We start from the raw sequence: 11,860 nt of genomic DNA, 5'->3' as shown, positions 1-11,860 counted from the left end.
AAATTTACTAAATGCAGAATAATAATGAATTCACATTTTCAGAAATGTTTTAGTTGAAATAATTTTAGATTTGCAGAAAAGTTGCAAAACTAGTACAGAAAATTTATATATACCCTTGTCTAACTGATGCAAACAACTTAGAGTGATCAAAACCAGGAATTTAGCATCAGTATAATACTATTAACTAAATTACTGGGCTTTCTGAAGCTTCACTAGTTGTTCTCATACTGTCCCTTTATGTTCCAGGATCCAGTCCAAGATCTTATATTGCACTTAATTGTTGTGTCTCCTTAGTCTCCTCTAGTCTGTGATGTTCCTCATTCTTCCCTTGGCTTTCATGATAAGTACTTCTAATAAGTACTTGTCAGTTATTTAGAAGTTCTCTCATTTTGGGTCTTTCCAATGTTTTCTCATGATTAGATTGAGGTTGTGGTTTTGGAGTTTGTTGTTTTTTGACATATTTTTTTTAAACCGCAGAATGCTATTGTGTCTGTTATTATATCATATCAAAGGGCACCTGAAGTTATGTCTTATTTCTGGTGATGTTAATCTTGATCTCTTGATAAAGGTGGTGTTCACCAGGTTTGCCCAGTATAGAGTTACTATTTTTTCTTCTCTAACTGGTAAATATCTTTGAGTAGATACTTTGAGACTGTTAATGTCTTGCTTCTCCTCAATGTTTTGCCCACTCATTTTAGCATCCATTGGTGGGGCCTTACCTGCAACAGTTATTACTATAATGCTTGCCTAATTGTGATTCTTTTTATCTCCTTCATTTAATCTACATTTGTTCATTGGAGAAGCTGCATCTTTTCCATATATTACTCATTAAGTTATTTAGACAAATATGGTCTCATGGGCATTTTATTCTGTGGGTTATAATCTGGTACCATCACCATTTATTTCATGACTTAAATTGTTGTTTTGGCTATTAGGAACTCCTTCCAGTTGGCTCCTATGTCTTTTTGACACATCCCATCTTTTACTGAATACTTGCTTATTTTCTTCTTTCCTAAGATATTCACATATATTTACCCTGCCCCAGGCCTGGAATTAACCACTCTTTCAAGGAGTTCTGATTCCTCTTTTTAGAGAATGGTTTTTAGGAATCAAGATCTGGGCTCCAGATTTGCTTATTGCTATAGGTCCATTGTTCCTAGATCCTCTCTGCAAGGTCATGTATATATACCAACCTATGCATATGCATACACTTATCCTGTTTCTATATCTACCTGTGAATATATATATTCTAAACCATGAGTTCATACTGACACCCCTGATTCCAATCCACTAAGACATTTCCTTCCAGCCCTTCCCCTTTATTTGCAAGTTCTTTCTCAGATAGTGAGAAACCCTTTTTAGAGGCCACCTGAATTTCTTGGCTCGTGTTCCATTCCTCCTTCTTTTTCTAAAATTTTTTTTATAACTTTATTTATTTATTTATTTGTTTATTTATTTTATTTTTTGAGAGAGGGGAAAGGAGAAAGAGAGGGAGAGAAACATCACTGTGTGGTTGCCTCTCACTCGCGCCCCCAACTGGGGACCTGACGTGCAGCCTATTCATGTGCCCTGACTGGGAATTGAACCAGCGACACTTGGCTCGCAGGCCGACGCTCAATCCATTGAGCCACAGCAGCCAGGGCTCCCATTCCTCCTTCTTTAAGCCAGCAGTGTAGCATCTTCATGTCCAACTCTGACTCTTTTGCTTCCCTCTTTCACTTATGAGGACTCTTGTGATTACATTTTGCCCATTTGGGTAATTCCAGATGATCTCCCCGTCTCAAAATCCTTTAGTTAATCATATCTGAAAAGTCCTTTTTTTCCATGTAAGGTAATATATACTCAGGTTCAGGATGTGGATTTCTTTATGGTGAGGGACATTATTCTGCCTACCACAGGTACTTATTATTTCCCACATTTACTATTGTAAACAGGGCTACAATGAATAACATTGTGTTTTTATATGTTTGTACTGTTGCAGGTATATCTTCAGGGTAGACTTCTAGAAGTGGGATTGCTGGGTCAAAGGGAGGTGCCTCTGTAATTTTGTTAAGTATTGCCACATTTCCTTGCCTAGCATGTGACTACCACCATGGCCCACTTTTACTTAGGAATTTTTATGTTCAGACAACCCTATTTGGTTATGTTATGTCTCTGAGTTTGTAAGTCCCACTATGCAGAACTCTCCTGAGGTTTCAGGTTTAGTATGTGACCCCTTTTTTGGTCTCACATACCACTCAAACAAAAGGGACAAGTAGAGCCTATTTTATGTTACCTAACTCAAGAAATTCTAGACATTCTATATAAATTATAAAATGTCAAACTTCCTTTCTCAGTTCAACCATTTTACTACCAACGTAACCACATATTGAAATACCACTGTTTGTCTTTGGGTTCTCTCCTTCCCTTTCATCCTTTTACTCACTTTTCTATATAAGGATTAACATGATCAATGTCATCAAACCCAGGGATTTCCAAAGACCAAGTCATCAATTAGGGCACATTACTTCAGAACCACCTGATCAGAGTTTCAAAAAATGCAGATTTCTGAATCCCACCAGTAGCGATTTTGAATCACAATGTCTGGGGTACTGCCCCTATGTTCTGTGTTTATAAGGTTCCCCAGGGGGTTCTGATGTGCAGGCAGGTTTGGGAACCACTGATCTGACCCCAAAACATGAGTCTGCTGCTTCCTTCTGCTCCTGACTGTATTTGAGGAAATGAATCCTCATTTGAGTCAATATGAGAACTGCTGACTTCTTTCACCTGAGACTGAGTTCAGGTGTCCCCTCCACTTGGACTCAGCAACGCATCTGCTTCCCCATATCTTAATGCCAAAAGACATTGGTTCAGGCTTCAGGAGTCCCCCCTTCATTCTGTCCTGGGAGCATGTTGTGCTGATCCGCCCTGATTAGGGAGTCCCTGGGTAAAACAGCTATGTGATGTTGTGATTGATTGATTGATTGATTGATTGATTTTATTCCTCACTTGAGGATATGTTTATTGATTTTAGAGAGAGAGGAAGGGGGAGAGAGAAGGAGAGAGAGAGAAACATCAATGTGAAAGAAACATTGATCAGTTACTTCCCATACATGCCCTGACTGAGGATTCAACCCACAACATTTTGGTGTGCAGCATGACACTCCAATCAACTGAGCCACCCGGCTAGGGCATGATAGTGTATTGTGATTTATAATAAGAAATACATATTTGTTTTTTTTGTCTCCATTTCTGGCACAGAGCTCCTAAAAGCCTTGGAATTTCCTAAGTGTTGAGAGCTATAAAGGTGTCTTTCATTGTTTTAATGAGGTAACACAGTTGGGCACACCTAATGTTGGGGAACGGTTGCCTAAGATATTCACATATATTTGCCCTGCCCCAGGCCTGGAATTTTCAGTCCTAACCCCCTGACTTCCTGGGAGGGGATAGGGGTTAGAGGTTGAATCAATCACCAATGGCAAATGATTTGATGAATCATAGCTATTAATGAAGCCTTCATAAAACATGAAAGGGTTCAGAGAGCTTGTAGGTCAGGGCATCAGACACTTCCATGTGCCCCTGTGCTGGGCCAAAACTGTGCTGTTTGGGAAGCTCCTTCATTTGGGATATCACCCTATGTATCTCTCCATCTGGCTGTTGATTCATGCCCTTTATTATCCTTTGTAATAAATCAATAATATAGTAAGTAAATGGTTTTCCTGAGTTCTGTGAGCTGCTCTACAAAATTAATCTAACCCAAAGACAGGGTTGTGGAAACTTTCTGTCTGTAACTGATCTATCAGAAGCACAGATTACAATCTGGATTTGTGGTTGGCGTCTGAAGTGGAAAGCAGTTTTGTGAGTCTGAATCTTCAACCTATGGAATCTGATTCTATTTCCAGAAAGATAGTGTCAGAATTGAGTAGAATTGTGAGACACACAGCTGGTATCCAAAAATAGCTTCATTGGTGGTATGGGAAAAATCCACCCCCCACACAGACACTGGAAATTGGGTGTAGAATTTTTGGCTGGCTCTGGGGATTTCTTGGTTCCAAGTTGCTGGGTGTCACAAACGTCTGTTCATGATTTAGTCTTTCCTATAAGTTAGCCAGGCAGCTCCTCAGCTGCCTGCTGCACAGGCTGGCACCAAGGAATAGAGAAGAGTCACACACAGTAAGAACCACTGTGCTATTCACTCAGCTTTTATTGATGCAGGTTCACTCAAAGTAGAACATCAACATGCGTTAATATCCTACTCACACTCTAACAATCTAAGACAATTATAACACACAAACACAAAGGAGTCAATGGGGGATAACGAACCCGAGTCCAAGAGTCTCAGTCTGACGGTCCAGGAGACAGCATGGTGGGCAGAGGAGTTGTCAGCGCCTTGCAAGGCAGGATCTCTGGAGACAGGTGGGCAGCAGGGTGGGCGAAGGCCTCAGTGGAGCAGAGCTTCAGTGGCCAATGCCAAGGGAGATCAGCGTGGCAAGGAGCGGCACTCTGGTGTGTAGAGCTTGGCTGTCTCAGCAGTGGTCTGGAACCTGCCTCAGTTATACCTGAGAAGTGGTGTACTCCATCCTTCTGAGTCCTTCTGATATATGCCTTGGCACTCCTGATGCCAAGCTTGGAATTTGTCCAAGCACCTATGGATGTTACAAGGCTGTTCTGCTTGACCCCCCTCCTAGCAAGAGTGGAATTTCCCCAGGAGCCTATCTATGGGTGATCCCTCTCTGCAGACATGGCCATTCTGATCACATGGGCAGATATCTTAGCTGTGTCCCCTTGCCAGATGTGTCTAGAGTGACTTAGGTAGTTTTCCTCTTGAACCAAAGTGTCATGACTGACTGAAAGCCAATTTAGTTTACATGAGTGACTCCATTTTGTTTTATATACTTTATGCCGTCTTGAGCAGACCAATGCCATTTTATTGGTCCTGCTCTCCATGCTGGGACCATACCAGGTTCAACTTACTGCTGGCCCAGATATCTGAGTCCAACAGAGATGAGCCAGGATCAGGAAAAAGAAGAGACTTTGGGAGGCACGTAGGTTATTTGGTGCCTTAAGTCTGCCTTGTCTTACTCCCCAACTATCTGAAAAATGAGGTCAGGCCTGGGTCTGCATTCAGCAGTAGGTGAATCTCAGGCACTTATACTTGTTTTGTGTTTCAGAACTTCTGAAGGAGCGAAGACCCACTTGAACAGAAAGCATAATTCCACACAGGTATCTAGGCAATTCTGAGGCTAAGACCACAACCCAGGGTGTGGAAGGGACTGGAACAAGGGCCAGTATAGGACGCCAGCTGGGGCTGTGTCTTTTTCTTGTTTGCTTCTTTCTTCAGTTAATCTCTTAAGAACTTCTCTGGGCTACATGGTTAAAGATGCTCTCCGTCTTTCCACATACACATCAGCTTCCACAGTTACACTCTGTACTTTCACATGAAGCAACTAACTTGCTATCTTTTAGACCCACTGCAACTGCCCAGGGAAAAGAATCTGATAGGCTTGGCATCAAATGCCCATGGGAATAGGAAGTAAAGTGACACAGCACAGATATGGCCACTCAAAACCAATTTTATGATCTGAAGAAGTTTCTGGAGAAGAGGTGGATCACTGTGCCCTGATAAAACACAAAGGTATCTTTTCACTTTGGATGGGGATGAAGGGACAGATGCCTGGCCTTGTGCTCTAAACCAGAAGAGCTGCTGCAATGGCAGAACCCTTTATGAGTGTCTGAACTGTAATTCCAGCCCAGGGCTGTCATCCAGGCCCCGGCCCTCATCAGAGGTGTCCATCTTCTCCCCACTAACTCTTTCAGTCAAGTTTTGGAGTAGCTGCCCCTTTCTGAGAGAAGTTTGCCTGCCTTCTCCCTTTACCTGAAAAGGCACCCTAGAAAGCCAGGCTTCACTCTGCGTGACCCACATCCCACCACTGCTCAGTGGGCCAAAGGACAGGCGGTTTACAGGTGGCTTCATGGCACAGGGTATGGCTGCTTCAGGAAACTGTGTCAGCGAACCAGATGCTCCCGGCAGAAGCAGCCAGGAGGTTACCAGACCCATAATGGGTGATGTGGTGTTGAAGCAGCAAAACTCTAAGAAAGCAAAACCAACAAAGAGGAGAAAAAGAGGTTCAGACTACAGGGAAAGAATGAGGAAATCAGCAATGAGAGGAACCCGATGAGAAGCACAGAGAGAAGTAGAGATAAACAGAGGGAGAGACAGCTCCATGAGGTAGCAAAGAAAGCAGCTGGTGCTGGAGCTGTCTTGCTTCTGAGGTTTCTGCACCCACCCATCACACCCCCCCCACCCCCCACCCCGGCTTTCCTTAAGCCACCAAATTGGTTGAGGAGACTGAGTTCATTGAAATGTTCTACTTTTCCAGTAACTGTTGTCAACAATATTCTGTTAAGCCTCCCAGCCTGCAGGGTAGAGAGTGACCTTCATCATTATCTCAGTTCCGTTTCATAATGCGCAGGTCACTTGTTATGGCTCAGTCCAGTCACATGTTTCCTAATAGCTTTTTGAGACATAATTCACATACTATACAATCCACCCATTTGAAGTGTACCATTCAATGGTTTTTACTACATGCAGAGTTGTGCAATGATGACAATGATCAATTTAAAAATAGTTTTGTGATACTGAAATGAAACCCCATACCCTTTATTAATCACCCTTCTAAGTCCCCCCATACCTACAGTCCTAGGCAAACACTGATTATTTTCTGTCTCTATGGATTTGTCTATTATGGACATTTCATGTAAATGGAATTATATAATATGTGGGTCTTTGTGACTGGCTTCTTTCACTTAGCATAATGTTTTCAGTTTTCAAAGTTCATTCACATTGTAGCATGTATCGGTACTTCATTTCTTTTTAAGGCTGAATTATATTCCACTCTATGGATATACCAGAATTTATTTGTCCATTCATCAGTTGCTGAAAAGTTGAATTCTTTCTACTTTTTTGGCTGTTATGAATAATGCGGCTGTAACCATTCACATACAGGTTTTTGTGTGGACAAATATTTTTTTTTTCCTGGATCTATACCTCAGAGTAGAATGCTGGGTCATACAGTAACTACGGTTAACATTTTGGGGCACTGCCAGAGTTCAGTCCCACTTGAAATTCCAGTCATATATCCTTTATCTCCTTGTTCTTCTCCCAGAGCAGGCTAAACTTTTGGCTCTGCCGTGTTGGAGTAAGGTAGGGATATATCCCCAGGCTCCATCTGGTTCAGTCTAAAGTCAGTGGCTTGTTAAGGGCCCAGGACTGTGCTTCTGATGTTCCTTCCTCTGCTTTGTCTGCAGTCACAGAAACTGTTGGAGTCTTCGGTGGTCACTGAGAGCTCAGGAGGCTGGGATGAAGAATACGCTTATTTTCTCCATCCCTGAAAACAACCCTGCAGCTCTTCACATCCCTCCCCCACCCCCAGGTATAGGATACTGCAGTGAACCTCCCCCATTCAGAAACCCAGGCAAGAAGCAGATATTGATCTCTAAGTAATGATATTCTCAAACTTCAAGGATGTGCATCTGGTATCCTCTTTTCTCCAAGAATGAGAGGGAAAGAGGACAGCATATGTTCCCTTCTAGTCCCCTAGAACCTCCTCCTTGTCTCTAAGCCCTCTCTTTTATTTTTCACTGTTAAAGGCCTGTGGGCCAGTTCATCCACTTCCATCCCCCTCTCTTCTCTACTCTTACTTCCTGACCCAACCCTATACCTGGGAGACTCACCTGAGAAATTGGACCTTACTGAAATTTTAAGTTTTTGACTTCAGTTTTTTTCTCAACAGGGAGCTAATAGTAGCTTACACCAACTCATTAAAGTTATAGTAAACCTCCCTTTTATCTGAGTTCCTTTCAGGAAATGAACTACACCTGTTCCTCCTTTCTTCTTAAAAACAAACAACCACCTCAGTTGCTCTGGCTAGATTATCTATCCACACCTTCCCTTCCCTCACTTTAAGGCCAGGCCTTCCTTACCATGGGCTGACCATGACTCAAGGAGGGCCAATTTTCCGGTGGCCCCCATGTGGACTTCTCCTTCTCTCCCCTCTAGCTGCCTATGACTTCCTCCAACCTCTGAAAATGGGGATAGAGGTATCCCCATTTTCCAGAGAGGAGGCCTGTCATCATCCCCTATCATTATATTCCAGATAAACACAAATCAAAACCTTGGTTCCTGCATTTGGTGAGGTTGCTAAGGATGGTTCTAGATAAACTACTAGCTCCTTGTAGTTCTCACCCCTTCCTGAGCTCTTCCTTTTGGCCCATGTTCCAGAACCCTGGGTACATTTCTTTCTCAGTCTTATGCTGTGGGTTTTTTTTTTTTACCCCCTCCTGTAAGGCCTAAAAGAGTGGACTTAGTTTTTGGACCTGAAATAGTTAACACTGATTCAGTACCTGCTATGTGGAAAGTATTGTCCTCGATGCTTTATATGAACATTTACATCACATTACATTGCATTGCATTACATACATTGCATTGTATTACATTGCATTTGGAGGAAAATATTCTAGGAAGAAAGTATAGACATTATCCCACTATGCATTCTACTCACCAGGTGATCCTGGTTAAGCTGTGCAATCCTGGTTAAGCAACTTTTTCCTCTATAAAATGGAAGGGGCCTTGCAGATTGGTTGTATACACTGGTGAGATCATTGTTACACTTATTATAGTGCAATATTTATGACCTAAATTCCAGTTTTCCATTATCAAGTATCATCCGACACACTGTTAAAAACAAAATTCCTATCTACAATGAACCTATCTAAACCTGAATTTCTGTTGAAAAAACAATATGGATCTGGCTTCTGAAATAGACCTTTATAAGGAGAATAACATTTTTGAAAATAAGTTTTAAATAAGTTCTGAAAATATAAAAATTAAAAAATTCAACTTAGTAAATCTTATTGGCTTTATTCAATTATTCACAAATCCGGCAGTATCCAATTTAGCAAATAGAAAGGGGCTCTGAGGAGCTGTAAGAAATGGAAGATTTGCATGGCAGGAGGGAGCAGGAACAAAGAAGTTATGAAACCGGAAAAGCCGGTGTTGGTGCTGCCTGTCACCTACAAGACACAATAAGCAGAGACAGGGATTGAATCTTTACGGGCGCTTTATTCAGATGGTTGGTGATCTGAGAAGACAGTGGGTTTGTACCCTAACAGACTGTCTTAAATTCCATTATAAATAGACCCTTCTTATAAGGAGAGGGAAATTGCAGCAAGGGGCCTGGCATTCAGGGACAAAGTTACTCAGATAAAAGCTGCAGCATTCTTTCATCGGTGTCCTGCGTGGCGGTCCTTGTGCCTGGGCGGTGGTCTTTGTGTCCTGGTTGGTGGTCATCCCATCCTGGAGTATAATGGCTCAGATGCCATCTTGATTGCTTGCAGTCCTCTCGAGGCACAGAGGTGGAACTGCTTGTGGTCTCCTGGAGTCAAGATGGGTCATGCCTCCAGTTCCTGAAACAGTATCTTTTTACATGCATTGATTACTGTGCTTATTAGCTGTTACCTGAAACTGAAATTTTCCAACATTTGAGTCTCTCCCATCAGTTATACCAGATGAAAAAGCAAATTGTTATGACAAGGTTGCTTTTCTTTAGGGGATGGCAGGGTCTAGCAGATAGATTATCTTACTAATGCTGATGAGGTAATTCTTGATTGACTGGTTTGATGATTCCATTTGGGGAGAGCCAAAACTATAGTTAAGTTAAATCTTGGTTTGGTGAGGTGACTGGTGGTTGGGCAGAGGAGGGGTGTCAAAGTGTAACTGACTCTGTTGTTTTATTTGTTTGTTCTTTTATTAATAACTGACTCTATTTTGAGCCTGTTGTTGTGTTTTCAGGAACACACACACAATTTAGCTATGCCTCTTGGGGATCTTTTCTTTTGAATGGAATAAAGCTAAATTAAATAAGTTAGAAACAAACATAGCCCTTTGCGAAGTTCTTTAAATGTTTTCTTGTTGCTGTTGTTTAGCAATATAACTATACTTTCCACTACTGATTTTAAAAAAATTATTTCCATCTTTACAAAAGTAATTTGTGTTCATGGAAAGTTATTTAGAAAATAAAATATAAGCAAAAAGAAGAGACTATAAGATCACCTGCAAGTCCTCTATTTAGATGCCCCTGTTAACACTTTGGTATTTCCCCCTCTGGTAGTTTTTTAAGGCACAAAGATTTATGAGGCAGGAAAATACGCTGAGGTATTAGTTTTGAGTTTTATTTGGGCCCTGTTGTGAAAACACCCAGGGGTTTGTTGTGAAAATGTAACAGAACCCCTGGGCTGCTCTGACTGAAACAAAACCCACAGGCCGTTTAGTTAGGGGCCTGATTGCCCGCCGCCAGAATTACAACTCTCAGCACTAGAGTTTAGTGAAAAGAAAAGGAACTGTTTATTTAACAGTTAAATAGATTTAGATTATTTGCAGATTTCTGCTGTTGAGTCCTATGTTCTTTAAAATACCCACAAACATGTAGTTCTGCCTCCCCCTACCAAACCAGGCCAGCCTTAGAAAAGTCGGAAACACCATTTCCCCACTTCCTAGGCACAGTTCAGCTTTACCAGTAGCTGCCAATCACTCAATTCTGATTGGGGAGGTCCTTTCTGTGCTGTGGTGCCCTCCAGCTCTCAATGCAGGACCTTCTGGATTCTCAGCCTCGTTGTAAACTGCCTTCTCCCTGCAAACCGCATGGATCTCCTCTCCTTCTCAAAACAGCATGGCAAGAGCCTCTTAAAGCGGCCTGGAGAGCCCTCTCAAACCTGCATGGAGAGCTCAGCTTCTTTAATCCGCATGGAGAAGGCCCCTTCACCAAGCCGCATGGAGGGGGCGCGAGAGAGAATGAGAGCGAGTGAGAGAGAGAGAGAGAGAAAGAGAGAGAGAGAGACCGAGAGAGCCAGAGAGAGCTTGAGACAGAGCTAAAATGTCTGCAGCTGCTTATATATCGCTGGCTGCGTCCTCTAACACAGTGGGTGTTGCAACCAGTTCTGACCATTCACAGAACCCTACACAGGCAGGCTCTGTAGGCTCCTTGGTACCATCCCACAGTTCAAGACTCCTCCCATCTTCTTGGGCCTTGGAAGTATCAAAGCCATTTTGCATAACAAAGACACTAGCAACTAGCCCCAGGCATGCAAAGGCGTCTTAAAAGCTGCTTCCTTTTCCCCATCCCCCAGCCGCAAATTCTGGAGTTTGTTTTTGGACTCTCCTGTTTCTGTAACAAAAACACCCTTGCTTGGAATTGAGTCATTTTCCCCAAACCCATGTTTATGAAGAAAGAACCCAGAGGAAAGGGTGATGATTGAGGAAAGGTAAGAGGAGACATAGATGAGATAGGAATGGGAAACAGTGGCAAGGATATCTCCATCCTAAAGAGGGGCAGGCATTCTGAGGGGTCGTATGTGGGTTCTATGTAGACACTAAACTCTTAGAGCCATGTGGGAAGCATATGCCCATTCCTCAGGCCTCTGTGGTTCCACTGCACCATGGGGCTTTTCAGTGGTGAGACTAAAGCCAGGTGGCAAGAAAAGGTCAACTTGAATACAGACCTGGATGACCAATCTCATTCCTAATGAGACAGGCTAGTAAGCCGGGACAAACGGAATACGGAAACTGTGACAAACAGTTCAATGGCCAAGCAGTTTTTACAGCCATCTAGTAAATTTCAAAATCCTATCTTCTCTAACCAAGGACACTTAAGAATAAATGGTTTACACTTCCCCTCCCCAACCAGAGGATAAATAGCTTAAATCACCCTACTCAGGGAGATAGAGAGCAAAAATCCAATTAGTGCCATTTGTGCCAACCACCCCCAAGGATGAGGCCGGGAATAAATCTCATGTTGGCACATTTGCATAAAGCTGATAAATATCC

General features: G+C 42.5%; 1 non-coding gene across 1 annotated transcript; it reads left to right on the top strand.

The window, feature by feature from the left end:
- Nucleotides 1-8,732: 8,732 nt before the first annotated feature.
- Nucleotides 8,733-8,800, top strand: LOC150013048 (small nucleolar RNA SNORD50). Its single transcript, XR_016510981.1, has one exon. It is a non-coding gene; the product is annotated as a small nucleolar RNA SNORD50 (small nucleolar RNA).
- Nucleotides 8,801-11,860: the final 3,060 nt, after the last annotated feature.

Source organism: Furipterus horrens, unplaced genomic scaffold (assembly GCF_987537825.1).
Source record: "Furipterus horrens unplaced genomic scaffold, mFurHor1.1.pri manual_scaffold_4, whole genome shotgun sequence".
NCBI lineage: Eukaryota > Metazoa > Chordata > Mammalia > Chiroptera > Furipteridae > Furipterus > Furipterus horrens.
Note: the sequence above shows the minus strand (reverse complement) of the source record. Positions and strands in the feature narration are given on the sequence as shown.